This window comes from Dasypus novemcinctus, chromosome 15 (assembly GCF_030445035.2).
Source record: "Dasypus novemcinctus isolate mDasNov1 chromosome 15, mDasNov1.1.hap2, whole genome shotgun sequence".
Classification (NCBI taxonomy): domain Eukaryota; kingdom Metazoa; phylum Chordata; class Mammalia; order Cingulata; family Dasypodidae; genus Dasypus; species Dasypus novemcinctus.
The window spans coordinates 63524758-63537081 of NC_080687.1; positions in this window are offsets into that span (position 1 = coordinate 63524758).

Below are 12324 nucleotides of genomic sequence, written 5' to 3' on the forward strand. Positions count from 1 at the left end.
ATTCATTAACACTTTGGCTCAGATTCATTTACCAGAAAACATATTAAATAATTTGCATTTTTTAAAAGGTTTATTTATTTATTTCGCCCCCCACTGTCTGTTCTCTGTGTCCATTCGCTGTGTGTTCGTCTGTGTCCGCTTGCATTCTTGTCAGCAGCACCAGGAATCTGTATCTTTTTTGTTGCATCATCTTGCTGCGTCAGCTCTCCATGTGTGTGGCACCACTCCTGGGCAGGCTGCACTTTTTTCACGCTGGGCAGCTCTCCTTGTGGGGCTCATTCCTTGTACGTGGGGCTCCCCTACACAGGGGACACCCCTGTATGGCAGGGCATTCCTTGCGCGCATCAGCACTGCATGGGGCCAGCTCACCACATGGGTTAGGAGGCCCTGGTGAACCCTGGACCTCCTATGTGGTAGGTGGACACTCTATTAGTTGAGCCAAATCCACTTCCCATAATTGCATCTAGAACCCTGAATAGATGAGATGCAATGAAGATGGAGAATGTGGCAGTTACACACGCATGAGAAGAAAGTTCATCAGAGGTAAAGGGACACACTGAGGGTTGTGGCTAAATCCTGCACATCTGGGATGAGAGTGGGGTGGTTGTTAGGGGAGAGGGAAACATTGGGGGTAAGGAATTAAACTTCCTTCACAGGCTTGCCTATTATTTCCTAGCTCCAAATGGACTTTTTTCTCCCTAAAGGTCTTTAAAAACTTACAGTAAACTGGAATGGAATTATTCCTTTAAAATTGTTTTAACTCCCCTAAGTCGAAACATTAGAATTTGGTCCTATTTGTAGTTTAAAACAGCAGGTTCTTAATTACCTTTAAAGGAAAGATTTAGTGAAAATGACATTTTTGAAAACAACTTAGATGTATGCTCATGTCTTTCCATTCAAGGTTTTGGAAAACTAACATGTTTTTAATTTTCATGAGAAAAATTAAACTTTGTGACAGCCTGGCCTGATTTTAGTACCTACCTTTGAATTCTGCTAGGTTTTTTACTGCTTTTGAGGCATTTGTTAAAAAGCAGTATTAAAACTCATCTAGATTGTACATGTTAGCAAAGCTCCAAAATGAAGCTATTGTCAAAGTTAAGTACAAAATACCAAGTTAAGTATGCTTTGAGTATTTAGACATGAAGACTCTGCAGGGAAAATATTCCATTTTTAGCCTCCTGAAGAATAAAACAGCTTGTTGACAAACACAGATTGTTATTGCACAGGACAGTGTAATCTTACAGTGGCATATCATCACTTCTTAAGAGCTAATGTCCACATAATTCTTCACTTATTCTCATCTACTGTTTAAGGCACTGGGATCTACAATAAAATTTTCTTTATTCTTCTGATGAAAACTTAAGTTTTGATTGCCATGAAGACCTGTATCTGCCTTCCTACAGTCACACTACAATTGAGAAATATTAATATTTTAGACAATGAACTCATGTGATGTCTTCTATACAAAAGGAGGGGAATGGGGAGGATAGGATTTGTTGCATTAGATTATCATTTGTTTTTTATTTGCAGAAGAGTAACAGAGTAACTTTTGCAAACACATTTCTCCACTACAGGATCTCAAACGATTTATTTTCAGTTGACATGCAACCAAAACCAACAGATTGTGGCAGGAATAGCAATCAATTAAATTATCTCTCACAGAAGTTAAGTTCTCTAAAGGAAGGGAATGAACATTATTGAATATATCTGCAATGGATCAAGCAGCAAACTTAGCACTTTACACATCCATCTTAATTAATCCTCACAATAGCCCTTTGAGATAGTATTGGCTTCCACTTTATAGGACAAGAAACTGAGGCTCAGAGAGGTCAAGTGTTTGTTCAAGATCCTGCATCTAGTCAACAGTCATCAATATTATCACACAGGTCGTTTTGAACCTGAAGCCTTTGCTTTTGATATGACATAAGACTGTCTATATAAAGTTGGATTAGATATATGGGTTCCGGTAAAGATAATATGTGATGGAATTGAAGGGTAGAATCTAATAGAGAAATGTTATCTAAGTCATTTTAATTGGGTCTCTTTTGGGGCTTGTTTAGAAATGCTGGAATAGCATAGAGTATTCAAAAGCCAAGATATAGTTTTCTTTCTCCTGGGTCAAAATTTTTAGCATTTTTCTATATACATATTATTTTAAATGGTCTGTTTTTAGCTGTGGAAAATACTGGTTGACTATTGCTAAACCATTTCCCCTTTGCTACTGGGTGCTTCACTGGACTATAATTGAAAGCCACCCTTGGGTATTTAGATGTGGCCAATGACTGTGACCTTGCCAGTGGAATGTGGGTGGGCACGATTGCCTCATTTCCAGGCATGGTCCATAAATCCTCCTGGGTGGTAACACCCAGGATATCCTTAGAAGCCACTTGTTGAAGATGAAAGAGTCTCTGTCGCCTAGATCCACCAAAAAAAAAATTGTGTGGGACAGTGCACCACCGCACCAGCAAGCTCTTTATTTAAGTGAGAAATAGGCATCTGTTGTATTCATCCGAGTGGCCATATGTCCCAGTATGTCCAGAATGGTTCCAGTTTACACTTCTTGTCCCCATGTGTTTACTAAGAGCTCCCTCTTTCACTTCCAAAAGTTTGGATAACAAATATGTTCTCTGTGGTATTAGGCCACATTTATTCACTGTTGCCACTCTTATTATGGCAATAGTATTACTCTAATTACAACATTAGGTTTTATTAGTTTTATAGTGTTTATCTTTTACAGCCCATAATGGCTAAGCAAACCTATTTTCATAAAAAAAATTCAAGAGAAAAGCAGAGGCATGCACAATATATTGTAGTTTCTTTGATTTAGTATATGTATGTAAGACTGTAGATCCATTTTGCTGATGTCTCTTTCATTATACCCTTAGTAAACAGTGAGTTTAAGTACAGATGGAAAGGAAGTGCATGTACAATTAAATCCCTGGCAAATATAGGGCTAGGTTTAGTACCTGGTGTATAGTAAGTACTCATGCTTATTGCTAATGATAGTAGTAGTAATAGTATTATTATTATTTCTATTATTATTTCTCAAGAACTGCTAATGAAAATATAAATTAATACAATCCTTTTGAAAAGTAATCAATGATTTAGTTCAGGGTTCATAACCTATATCTCAGTAGTCTAATTTCTAAGACTCTATCTTCTTTAGACAAGTTGAAGATAACATAGCCACGATTCAAATTAATTGATGCAAAACATATTTGTCCGAATAATTAAGAGTTCCAAGAATAAATCTGGCAATAGGCAACACAGAACATGTATTCAATAAAGTTTAGGGGGAGAAGCAGATTTGGCTCAACTGATAGAACATCCGCCTACCATATGAGAGGCGCAGGGTTCAAATCCAGGGCCTCTGCTGACCCATGTGGTGAGCCAGCCCACGCACAGTGCTGATGCATGCAAGGAGTGCCGTGCCATGCAGGGGTTTGCCCCACATAGAGGAGCCCCATGTGCAAGGATTGCACCCCATAAAGAGAGCCGCCTTGTGTGAAAAAAGTGCAACCTGCCCAGGAATGGTGTTGCACACACAAGAGCTGACACAGCAAGGTGACGCAACAAAAAGAGACCCAGATTCCTGGTGCCACTGACAAGAATGCAAGCGGACACAGAAGAACATACAGCAAATGCACACAGAGAGCAGACAATGGGGGAGGGGGGAGGGGAAGGGGAGAGAAATAAATAAATAAATCTTAAAAAAAAAGTTTGGGGAAGTCTGTCTTTCTCTGTATCTATTAGTCCTTCCTCATTCTAAATCTATCTCCCCAGCTAGTGCTAGCAATAAAGTATCAGGCAACCGTCCCAGTCACTGGCTTTGGTATCCATGACCATCTCTGAACACACTGAGTCATGGACACTAGGATTGACCATCTTCATCTGGTTTCCACCCTTGTGGTAGTTAGGATGGTGGTGGAGAGGTGGGACATTAGGCTGAATAGCTCCATCAGCTTCCCAATGAGTATGGATGGGGTGGGGTACAGGGGAGGACAGGTAGTCCTAAAAGGAAGCAAAGATAGGCGGACAGCTTGACAACATCTCTCCAAAATGATAGTAATGTAGCCAACGATATTTATACAAGGATGTTCATTATACTGCTATTTATGCTGGTAAAAATTCCTAACAGTTTATGTATTAGTCAGCCAAAGGGGTGCTGATGTAAAATACCAGAAATGGGTTGGTTTCTATAAAGAGTATTTATTTGGAGTAGGAGCTTACAGATACCCGGCCATAGAGCATAAATTACCTCCCTCACCAAAGTCTATTTTCATGTGTTGGAGCAAGATGGCTGCCAGTATCTGCGAGGGTTCAGACTTTCTGGGTTCCTCCTTTCCAGGGTCTTGCTTCTCTCTGGGTTCAGGGTTCCTCTTTTCCCAGGGCTTGCTTCTTCCTGGCCTCAGGGTTCCTCTCTTCCTGGGGCTGGCTTCTGTTTCCTCTGTGATCTTACTTCCCAGGACTCTGGCTTAAGGCTTCAGCATCAAACTCCAACTTCAAATTCCAACATCAAAAGCCCTCAATTCAGTCCTTTGCCATGCCTTTTATCTCTGAGTCCCCCCCCCCCCCAAGGCTTGGGGACTCAATGCCCTACTGACATGGCCCAATCAAAACCCTAATCATTGCTTATCACACCCAGGTTCAGACCAGATTACAATCATAATCCAATATCTATATTTGGAATTCATAACCATATCAAACTGCTACAGTTTAATATCCAGCAATGGGGTATTTTAAAATGATTAATGATACATCCATAATACTTAAGATTATGCAGGTAATAAAATCATGGCTTTGATAAATATTTAATGATATGGGAAAATGTTCACAATATACTGTTTTGTGGGAAATTCAGAATTTCATAGCAACCTTTAAATATATTTCACACGCTTCTTTCATGCATTGTTTCAATAAGCTGAACTTATTTTATATAACTAAAAATGACTACCTATTGTATTCCTTTGTATGATGCAAAGTAAGATAATATAAAATACTGTTTGAAAGCATTTACAAGATAAAATATTTTCTGGAGTTTGAGAAATAATGGACAATATAAATGAGAAATTGTGTATGTCTGCCAAACAGGAAATTAGAGAGGTGGTGTCCTTTTTCTTACCATACAAAAGTTCCATATCAAAAATATTTGAGGTCAAAGGATAGAAATATAATAGGAGTAATGTTCAATTTAAGTTCACCAAATGTTTGCTGCACACCTATCCTGTAGGGAGCACTGTGCTGGGCCCAAGCATAAAAGGATGGTAATGCCCTGGCACTGGAGGGGGCAGCCTAAGTGTACATGGAAAATAAATGCATACTGTAAACATACTATGGTAAAGCCACTGAAAACAATGTTTAAGGATGCTGAATAAGCCCAGAGAGGTTCATGTTGCTTAGTAAGAGTTGGGTACCCTTCCTGGAGGATGTAGTATCTGAACAAAGTCTTGAGTGCTAGGTGATAGAAAGGAGAAGGAAACAGAATATTTCAAGTAGGGAAAAGGGCTTAAGGCCACTGAAGAATAAAACAACTGATATTGTCTGAGGAGTTAATTCATTACTCTTGGGCTTCAAATGTGAGCAAAGGTTGATGAAAAGAGAAGCAGAATCAAGTAATTGACAATTTTGTACAGGGCGCCAAGGAATTCGAGTTTTATCCTGTAAATTAAGGTGAACTAATGATAGATTTTGAGCAGAGCAGCAGCTTGATTTAACATCCATTTCAGATGGTAGCAATGGGACAGGTAAATTTGAGAGGCAAACTTGGGGACTGAGACTGGCTAGAAATCTATTACAATATTCCAGGCAAGAGAGCAAGAGGACATTACCAGGCAATGATAGCAGAGCTTGAGAAGAGGTGATGTAATCACAGCACATTGGTATATCAGTAGTATTCAGAGGTTGATTTTTAATGGAGGATGGGGCAGAGTGGATGGAAGAGAATAGTGAAAAACAAAAGTATTCTAGGATGACTCTCAGGTTTCTATATTGATTGACTCAGTAGATATTTCTAATATTATCTGAGTTAGTGAAAGAGCAGGATTAGGTTTGAGGATCAGGGTGAGAGAAGGGAAGGAGTTTGGTTTGGGACATATCAAATTCAAGGTCTTCCAGTTGATGTGTGTGAAAGATTTAATACACAGTTTGAAATTCCCAAGAATGGCTGGCTAAAAATACAAATTCATGAGCTATCAGTGTATAGGTTTTAGGTGAATCCATAAAAGTTCATGTGGAGAGGGCGGTATAGAGAGAGTACTGGCAAACAGTAAAGTGTGAGAAGAGAGAATAAAAAGAAGATGCCACAGAGGAACTCTAAAAAGACTTGTCAGACAGGAGGAAAGAAAAAGTACTGTAAATATTGCCATGTAATTAACAGAACTGAATTATACATTTAATATGGTTAAAAGGGAACATTTTAGATTTTATGTATGTTACTAAAAGAAAATTTTTTTAAAGCCATAGGACTGTACAACACAAATAGGGAACCCTAATATAAATAATGGACTATAGTTAATAGTAGAATTATAATAGTATTATTTGGTCAATTGTAACAAAGGTACCACACTAATGCAGGGTGTTGTTAATGGAAAGGGGGAAGGGGCTATTTGAGAACTCTGTGCTTTCTCCATCAGTCTTCTATAAACCTACAAATTCTCTCATTAAAAAAAAAAAAAGTATTGTAAAACAATCTAAAAGTGTAGACCGTTTCAAGAACTAGGTAGCTACTGTGACCAGCAGCTAAGTCTTCCCATCAAAAATATGTGCGAATCCTGCCTTAGTAAAAACTTATTACTGGCTATTTCCCAGCCTCCTGTGTATCTTAGTGGTGCCAAGTGACTGGTTTTCACCATAGAATGTGAATGACAAGACAATTAAAACAGAAGTTTGCCTTCTCCATTCTCTCATTCCACTTCCATGAGCTGGAAGCAAAGGACCCAAGGCCCTGGCTGACAGCAGAGCAACAGGGAGAAGAGCCAGGGTCCCTGGACTACCACCTGGAACAAAACCACCCTTGACTAAGAACACCCACACCAGATTATGATGTGAGCAAGAAATAAGCTTCCATTCTGTTAATGTATGGAAATGTGGGTGCTCTTTGTTATTAGAACTAGTGTTATCATAACTACAGTAAGAAGTGCAAAGTGGTCATTGAATTTAATCAACTATGAAATGATTGTAACACATGACTGATTGGACAGCAGTTGCACAGGGATGCAGTCAATGACAGCTTTTGTTCAGTATTAGGATCAGAGGGAGACATAATCGTTTTTATGGGCTGAACAGGAGGTGGTGTCAGAGAGAGGATGAACCAATAGGATAGAGACAGAAGCATTCACAGAGCAAGGTCATGGCAGAGACCTAAGGCAGAAGGGGAGGGAATGGTTCTGACCTCAAGGCTACACATCTCTTCCTCTGACTGTAAAAGAAAGAAGGAAGAAAAGAAAAGAGGAATTAGCACAGAAGCAGATAAGTTTGAGGGACACATAAAATTCTAGTGAATGAATGTTATAACGAGTGCTGAACATCAAAATTTTATATATTTTAGGCATCAATGCTTGTTATAATACTTTAAAATCCATAAGAAAACACACTGATATCCTCACACTGTCATTTGCTATTTAACATTACTGAAAAGAGGACATTTCATATTGGATTTTCTTCAACTTGCTCATTCTTACTTAATTCTCCTTTGAAGGTGCTATACCAGATAAAGATCCTTTCCCACAAAACATTGCAAAGATCTAGCATCAAATATTTTCCCTCGAAGAGAACTGCATATTAAGAGTAATTCTCTAGCTCTGAGACACTTCTTTCCTACTGAGAGCAACATGACAAGGCAATCTGATTATTAGTCGTCGTAGTTTGTGGTATTTCTGACTTATAGATATATTTATCTCTACACAGTCCCACTGTGGGACTGAATCTGAAATAACCAAACTAAACTAAAAATGTCCCTAAGTGCTGGAAATGATTGAAATGAATGAGGAGATGGAGGACAGGGAGTGATGGGGGAGGAAAAGAGAAGGAATGTCAGTACTTCTTTGCCTCTTTTATCTGCAGTTTCTTAAATTAAAAAAAAAAGCCATCTTTGTCTAAAACCCCATTTTCATGCATTATTTTGCTTTTTCATTATAATGCTTTTTTGTAGCTTGTAATGTATATATTTGTTTGTGTGATCATTATGAAATCTCTTTGGTAGACAAATAAGATTCATGATAACCAGGCAACTTTATCCTTTCTTCAGTGGTCCCTTTATGCCCTCTCTCTGCATTAGTTCTTTTGCTTCCCAGATAAAATCTCAGGCAGGTCCCACAGCTTTCCATCCCTTTTCAGTCACTAGTGAAGTCTCCTTTCAGTTATGAAAATATCCAGACCAATGAAATAAGCACAATGTTTTACATCCTTCAAGGTAAAGCTTTCTCCCTTCCTCCAGCCCTGACATGAGCTTGGAAGCCTTCAGTGGCGGAGCAGGATGTGTTAGGTGGACAGCAGGCCCCTCTCCTACCCCCGTCTCCCTGCCCTGAATCAAGAAGGATCAGTCCCTTAGGGGCAGATGCAGTCGGGACCTGCCATTGGTTCCTTCTAGATGGGACTGTGGTGCTCTCTTTCAGAAGCAGCCTTGAGATTTTTTTGGTGGGAGGAGTGTGGGGGGCCTCTGAGTGCACGTCTCTGAAGTAAGCTATGCCACCCCTCCAGCTGACACTCGGGAATCAGTGGTCCACCTCACTCATTCCGATTGAGGTCCTTTTGTTCTTCACAATGTCCTCTTGTACTCCATTTCATACAGCACTAGCCCTCAGGAAAACTCATGCTTCTTTATCTAGTACTGTGGTAGAAAGTGACCCTTCTCGCAGTCCAGCCCCTTTTCTCTTTATACTATCAGAGAGAGACACCTTATTTATAGTCTCTTGGCAGGAGTCAGAGAGCAGTTCCCCACCTCTAGGGCAAATGTCAAGGTCTCCACAAGGTTCTCTTAAAGTCCCTGACAACTGTCTCCTTGGGAATTCCCACTTCCATTCTCTTATGTGTGCTCTCAGAGCCTCTCTCTCTCTTAAATTTCCATTACTTTTTACTGGAGGTGGGTGGTAACTGATATTGGCAGAAATGATTTGACCCTGGCATAGAGTATCTTCTGCATGTGTGATCTATCCCTTCCTTAAGAACAGGGAATTACTTGGCTGTCATTGTGTCCTTATCACCTTTGAGAATGGAAACAAGGACAGAAATAGCCCCGTTGTAGCATCAGGATACTTTAGTTAGCTGTTCCTCCTCCAGGCTGGATGTCCCATACGGAAGAGACCTTGTCTGTTCACTACTGTATTCCCAGGGCCTTACAGAGTGCTTGGCACATAGTAGTTGCTCCATTAATATTTGTTAGATGAGTGAATTCCATTCTATTCATTCATTGTTGAAAATAAAAACTACAAATCATCAAATTCCAGATGGTTCTCTTTTCTCCCTCTTCTTAGCATGGCCATCCAAGTCTAAATTAACAGCACCAGGAAATTATGGTCTGGCTTTAAGAATGGGAACATTCTATTTCCTTTTGCCATGCAATAATAAGCCTTTATATAGACTTGCACTAATTAGAGAATTCTCCATTATCTTCTTCATTACTGATGTGTATAAATGAAATTAAATTGCATAATTTAACTGAAAGAGGAAGCTCATAGATAATCAGACCTGCCTCTTGATGTAAAGAAGAGAGACTGACTTGTGAAAGGGCTCAAGGACTGCTGGTTCTTGACAGGACTGCTCTCAGGCTATTAGGGAAGCATGTTCCAATCATTAAACACTACACAGTACCCAAACAACTTAAAGAGGACTTGCAAAGAAAATCAAGTTAAGGTTTTTAGTCTGAAGATAATAAAAGTTTATTGACAGACATCTGAGTCATCATTGTGTATTATTGGAATAGCAGAGATTAAGGGTCTTTATTGATAAACATCTGAGCCATTGTTTTGTGTTATTGGAATACTGGAGATGTTTTAAGAAATTACTTTCTGCTACCATTCCAACAGAACTGGATATATTGATTGTTGACTAACTTAGCCTGAAACTCAAGAAAGGGATTTTTTTAAAACAATTTTTAAAGTAATTATTTACTATATAAATGTGCTCATTAGAAAACTAATATTTCATTAATATTGTCACTAGTTGTCATCAGCAAAAAATCCATTTCCTATACACCTAATAGTATGGAGAGTTTTCTCTTTCTCCACTGAATTTCCCGGGGCTCTGGAAACTTTCTATAACAAAGATGAATTATTGCAAGGTTTTGTACACTTCAGAGCATAATTCTTATCCCCTCTACCAGATTATAAGCAATGTAAATTCGTTTCATAAAACTTGGTTTCTTCTTACAATATTTAGCATAGAATATATTTTCATTAATATGTTTAGTGAATAAATAAATACACTAAAATATAGTTTGTATAATTTCTCTCTTGGATCTGCTGATTCATTTTCTTTATGTATTGTCAGTATATTAGAAAATCTAAATTTTTAAAAGTGACAGAACTCAAAATCTCTAATTCAGAATATTTCTTTATAAGTAAATTGTTTTACTATCCTTCCCAATTTGACTTCTTTACCATTTAATGCTATCCCTAGACTTATCCTTAAGGTGCCCACCAGAGGAATTTGTGTTTTATTTATTAGGCCTGACAATGCACTCAATTTTATTTTGTATTTCTGGAGCCCATATCAAGTTATCAGCATATAATGATGTTCTGAACTCACACTTCACACTCCTTTTTGGAGTCTCAGAATCATTTAAAATAGTGTTGGAGGCAGAGCACTGTTTTGGAAATAGCTATATTTGAGTCCTGGCTCTTGCTTTTGCTACTTGATGATGTTATCTCCTTTTTAATAAAATAGGGATAATAGCAGAACCTTCCTCATAGAGCTGTTATGAGAAATGATGACATGATACCTGTACAGCTTTGAGCATGTTATCTGACACCTACTAGGTATTCAATACATGCTGTTAAAATGTTTGGTCATGATGATCAAAATTTAAACAGTTTTCATTTTGTCAACTGTAGCATCTCGATATAAATGACAACAAGTCACAAGGGACCATGTACAAAGAATTGCATAATGATCTTCTGACCACCTTTGTATACCAGGGAGTATGGTTTTGTAAGGAAAACCCACATGTGTAATCAAGTTCAGGAAAGACAGTTACAGCAATACCGGGCAACAATCAAAATTCTTGTAAATACTACTGTAATTTAGAGGAAGAAGTGATCACTTCATATTAACAGATGGTCAGAGACAGGTTTTAAAAGGGCTTCACTGAAGAGGTGACATAAGAGCTGGACCTTGAAGGGTAAGTAAGATTTAGGGAGGAAATGATAGGAAGTACAACACTGAGAGAATCATGCAAGGAGAGGATTGAAGGAAGGAAATTACAGGGAAGGTTGGAGCTCCTCTATGTTCATGGATTGTGGGGGAAGTGATGGGCAATCACAGAGTTCTGAATGTCTTACTGAAGGACAGGTCCTTCATTCTGAAGGCAATAAAAACACATTGCAGGTTTTGGAAGAATAATTCTGTCAGTAAAATATAAATATTGGGAGAGAGAGGAAAAATAATTTAGGCAAGGAAATGGTTGAAATTACTTCAATAGTACAATTGAGGGGATAATAATTGAGGGGATATTGAGAGCCAGAACCGAGGTAGTGGCAGTGGAAATGGGGGTGGGGGAGAGGGAAGATGTTAGATGCAAGCAAATTTGGCAGCACCCAAAGGCACAGATAACTGTGAAATATATGAGTAAGATAAAAAGAATGCTATTACTTAAATGATGAGTAAATGGTAAAGCAGGAAATTAGGTAGGAAGCAGAAAATGAAACTAGGGTTTGGCTTTGGTGGGAGATGGTAGGGAAAGGAGATGATATTATTTTGGGGCATGCTGAATTCATAGTTCTTACAGGAAATTCAGCTGGAAATATCCAGTTGGGTATATCAATCTGGATTTCTAGAAAGAGTTAGGATAAGATTAGAGATGTAGATATGTAAGTCAATTGTGTAGCAGGAGGCAATTGTTGGAAGAATAAGCAAAGAAAGTCAAAATGAAAACTGGGAGTGGTATTTGTCATAAAATCAGAGATAAGAGAGTCTCAAAATAGAGTTGAAGAAATTTATTTTAAAAAATAGAGTTGAAGAAAATCTTTCTATGCCTACAGTCACTCCCATAGTTCAGTAGCTCATATTTCTTGCCTAAATTCCCAATGTTTCAGAGGGAATGCTAACAAAAAAACCTTTTAGAAAATTTTTGTCATATTCCATCTTTGCTTAAAACCTTTAATAACTCTC